This window comes from Brachionichthys hirsutus, unplaced genomic scaffold (genome assembly GCF_040956055.1).
Source record: "Brachionichthys hirsutus isolate HB-005 unplaced genomic scaffold, CSIRO-AGI_Bhir_v1 contig_594, whole genome shotgun sequence".
Classification (NCBI taxonomy): domain Eukaryota; kingdom Metazoa; phylum Chordata; class Actinopteri; order Lophiiformes; family Brachionichthyidae; genus Brachionichthys; species Brachionichthys hirsutus.
The window spans coordinates 1-5,000 of NW_027181452.1; the positions used below are offsets into that span (position 1 = coordinate 1).

Sequence of the window (5,000 nt, forward strand, 5' to 3'; positions counted from 1 at the left end):
TCACCAACTCGTGATCTGATTGGCTATCGCAACTGTCTATCAACTCTAAGAGCCAATCACAGGACGCGTTATTGAGTTGTGACGTGAGACAAGCAGGAAGGACTTGTTTCACCAACTCGTGATCTGATTGGCTATCGCAACTGTCTATCAACTCAACTCTACGAGCCCGTTCTGAAGGTCTCGGACGGATAGTACTTGCCACTGGTACTATGAAATCCGCCTGGCAACACAAGCTAGCTGAATTCTGATTGGATAAAAACTCTCACCTAAAAATACATCACTGTAATATAATATAACATGAATGTGAAGAATATATATATATATATATATACATAAAATTAAATTAATTTTATCATAAATATGATCATTTATTCTTGATTTCTGGTTATGTTAGGCAAGCAGAGAAGGCCTTGCAGGCCCTGACCGCCCGCCACTGGTAAACAGTGATTCCAGGTGTCAGCTAAAGCACATAAAACTGAAGTTATTTATCATAATATACACAAATAAAAACTGTTAACAAATGCACCACAGAAACATTTAAAATTATATCTGTGTACAACTGCATTATACAGGATTATAATATGTTTATTTTCTCCTAATTGTAAAAAGGGGTTAAAATAAAGTTTACTAAGAAGGAGAATAATTCGTCTTTGCCGCTCCGCTTTTTATCGATGGTTACAAGGAAAAAAAACCTTTAAAAAAAGGATAAATTGCATACAGCTCTGAGAAATCATTTCATTTTTTATCTGCCTCCAAATTGTTTGTGTACTGTGAGCAGAATGTCTTTACATTGGTATTATATCCATATATTTTACCTGAGTCGTGGCTGTAACAGAGCTTTGTTTGATTGTCAGATGTTATAATATTTAATGGGGCTTAACAGGTGTTTTATAAAGATTAATCTGATGATTTATCATTTTCAGTGTCTCTTTCTGTGTTTTGAGTGTTTGTCTCTGTTCAGGGTTTCAATATTTGCTTCTTGATAAACAAAAACAAAAAAACCCAAAACTGCAGGTAAGTATTAAAGGGATGCTAGATATTTTGAAACTAAAATTTTGATTTTGATGAGAATGTATATTCCATATTTAGGATAAACTAACAAACATCAAAGCATTTGTTTGAAGTGGATCATCCACTGTAAAAAAAAATATATAGGAAGAAACGTCTCAAAAACGCATCTGAAGCAGGATGTGGGGTTCGTTAACGGTAGCCAGCTGCCTTTTTATTTGGCACTTATATCATTTCGGTAAAATAAGATTCTGTTTCGGCTTCAGAAAAATCTGCTGACAGATCTTTTATCTGTGACCCTGAGGGATGGAGGTCATCTCAGCGACGGTGGCGCAGGTGGTTGAGCTGGTCGTCCTATGATCGAGAGGTTGGCGGTTCAATTCCTGGTTCCGGCACATGTGTCCGCTGTCGTCGTGTCCTTGGGCAAGACACCTCACCCGCATTGCCTGTGTGACTGTTGTGAGAGAGTGAATGTTGGTGGTGGTCAGGAGGGCCGATGGCGCAAATGGCAGCCTCGCTCCTGTCAGTCTGCCCCAGGGTGGCTGTGGCTAGTAGCTTACCACCACCAGGTATGGTGTGAATGAATAATGCACAGCGTGGAGCGTCTTTGGGTGTCCAGAAAAGCGCTATGTAAAATCAAGCATTATTTATTATTTAATAACAACCAGTAGAGGGTAGCAGCATGCCACTGTGGCATCTATGCTACCACGTCCAGAGAAGAAGAAGAATCACTTCCTGTTGCAGATAACTTTATTAATGAGCTCATTGGTGAATGGCGGCATGGACCAGCTGGTTAAAACAAGCTCACCTGAGTGGAGCTCCTTGACCAGCGACGACACCGTGTTTGTGATCGAGTCGGCAGCGGCTAAGAGGTCATTCCGGAGGTTTCTAGGCACACCTGGAAGACACAGGTGCGCGCCGGATTAAAACCATGGGCTGCTCCTACACACGCCCAGACGACAAAAAAAACACTGCTTCTCATGGACGCTTTATCACAAAGAATCTTTTGCCCCCACCCTGAGCGAACGCCTCGAGCACGTCCCCCCCAACCCCCGCCAGGCAGTCCTGGGGCGTGTGCGTCGGAGTGGACCCCGCCGAGGTGGAGCGTATGGGCATGGGCATGGAGCAGCTTGCACCGTGACTCGGGGAGGAATGGGGGGAGCCTCCGGACTGGGACTGCAACACGTCAAACAAAATGACAGAACAGTCAGAAACGACATTCGACACCACAGCGAGGTTAGCTCCGCCTCCTGGTTCTGTTGAGACCGGTCCAGCTATCTATCCTGACCCGTCTCACTGTCGTTAGCGCTGATGAGGGGAGCAGGTACCCGACATGTGGGCTAACAAAAAAAACCTCTCCCCTCAACTTGTCTGACCCCCCCCAAAAAAAGGTTCATTAATCGGTCTTGTTGAGCCTTGCAAACTGAATGAAGGACAACTTACAGCCTGTTTCTGCTCCTCATCCTATCAGCCAGCAAATGACAGCAGTGAAAGAGGGCAAGAAGAGTGAGAGCAAGAGAATTAAGGCAGAGAAAAGAGGAAGAAAGGATTTCTGCATGCACGATACGGCACGCGTCTTCTGTTGCACGCCGCCCTGTGATTCACATGATCTCCGCCTGCAGGGAACAGGTGAGGGTCTCACCTTCAGCAGCCTCATGAGGCCCTCCAGCTACACCATCAGCTCCCGTCGGCTCTCCTGCAGCGCCGACATGCGTCTCTCCAGCTCGTCCTTCCTGTGTCTGCAGGATGAGGACACAGTTCAGTGTGTTCTGACGGTCACAAAATAATTTACCAGCGGCATTCCCCACAAACGCAAAGCTAACTCAAAAACGCCTTCCTGAATTAGCAGAGTCTACATTTATATAATCAGCTCAAATGGCTTCACTACTGACACTCGTGAAGAGGACGCTGCTGGAGGCAGACGGTACCTGAGGAGCCGCAGTTCTGTCAGAAGGGTCGGGTTCTGTTGGGCTTTTTCTGGGGTCGGCTGAGAGGCCTGCTTGTGCTCCAAACGCAGCCGCTGGATCTCCTGGAGAATCTCCCTGAATAGAAGAGAATGCTATAGTTTACAAACGTAATACTTTACCCATAAAGGAATAAAACACGGATTTTTGTGTACCTGTTTTTGTTCTCCAGCTCGGCGATCAGCTGTCTCTGCTGCTTATTGGCATCAAAGTTGAAGCTCAGATCTGACGGCGGACAATGTTGCTGAAAAGAATCACGTAATGGCATTTAAAATTAGGTTTCAGCACCACCTCCTGACCACAGCGTGCAGCAACGACAGCCCCCCCCCCCCCCCCCCCTTTGGATTCAAACCTTCTTGCTGTAAGGCAACAGCGCTTACCGCTGCGCCACCGTGCTTGCCCTGCCCTGTCAGGTTGTTTCGGAGACTGTTCTATTGTTTAACTGAGAAGCTGCAGAAATTACTTCCATAAGCGTGAAGGTGAAGCAGAAATGACTCGACTGATTCTTTAAATCGGTGCCGCTTCCTCCCGTTTCATCATCTTGAAGCAAACTGCTGTAAAACCAGCAGCCATCCTCCCTTTCCTGAATCGTCCTACGCTGTGCCCGTCTTTCAGTCCAATTGTAAAGTTGCCTTCGACCCCCACAGCCTAAGAATAACTCGTCTACTCATTCAACGTGAAATGCGGGCTGACTGAAGCCCACCCCGGGGGGGGGGGGGGGGGGGGGGGCGTCCTGCCAGACACTCACTGTGGAGTTGCTCGCTTCGGCTGCCAGGCGGGCGGCGTAGCGAGCGATCAGGCGATGCTCTTCATCTAGCCGGCTGGGACTCTCCAAGACACTGTCCAAAGCCAGAGACAGAGACACTCATCAGACATTGGACACAACTGTAAATAAAAAAAAAAAGTAACGTTTGGATAGGATGAATGACAGTAATGGAGGTAATGGAGGTGTGAGCGCTGATGGACGGTCTGAGATCAGTGAGATCATTACAATGAGGTGAATTCTGGATACGCCCACACCTGTCTTGGCCATTTCAGCGCAGGCGGATAATGCCAAATGAAGCATCAGACTTTCGTGAGTGAGGCGACAGACGACGGGACACATGCTGGAACAGCGCTGGACGCCATCAGACCGGAGAGCGGGCGATGATTAAGACTATTAAGCCCAATCTGGCTCCGAAGCTGTTGCATCAACATCCACGATGCGCCAAGCTCAAAATAAACACTCAACGTTTCTGGAAACTCTTTCACGAAGCAGATCAACAAGCCGTCGGTGAAGACACAAAACGCATGGCTCGCCTATTCCAAGCAGCTTGGAAAGGTTTGCTCGTTTAAAGATTCAGTTCAGAACTCCTTCAAGTCAACTCCATCGCTGCCCCAGCCAATAGAAAGCGATCCATCCGAGCGCTCCGGCTCCATCGCCATCCATTTGTCATTCCTTTAAGTAGGAGCGCTTTACACATTCTTTACAACAGCGGAACAAATTCTACTCTAAAAATACTCTCATGGAGGCAATGCAAGAACACAAGAGTGGAAAAAAGACACGCGGCTCGTCTGAGCGCCAACTCAACCCTGAGGTGATCAGAATGATGTGTGCGACCTGGAGTAACCTGTACAGAGGTCTGCATCATCAGAAAGGGGGGGGGGGGGCTTACCTTTTAGTGGGAGTGGGTGCCCCGGAGGACATGAGCATTGTGTCGTTCATGCTGTCAGCCGCTGGCTTCGGCTGACTAAAAGACAAGATTACAGGCTTTAATTCTGCAGAGGCCCGCGGCGCCGCCAGCAGGGAATACGCCGTAGATTACGACTAAACAGGCGACAACTGGCCGACATGTCCGGGATGTCTTTTCAGGGTTATTTAATTCAAGAGCAGCAACAGCAGCAAAAGAAACCCAATTAAACTGGAAGTGTGTGAGGAGCCAGTAAGGTGACATTGTGGGAGGGTAAACAAAGCGGGGGGGGGGGGGGTCCATCGGGCAGCCGAACCCACCACGGACCCCTGACTCATTATCGCATCCGAACATCTAA

The 5,000-nt window shown here is 47.7% G+C and overlaps 1 pseudogene; it reads right to left on the reverse strand.

The window, feature by feature from the left end:
- Nucleotides 1–1,197: 1,197 nt before the first annotated feature.
- LOC137917487 (dystrobrevin beta-like) lies at nt 1,198–4,677 on the reverse strand (annotated as a pseudogene).
- Nucleotides 4,678–5,000: the final 323 nt, after the last annotated feature.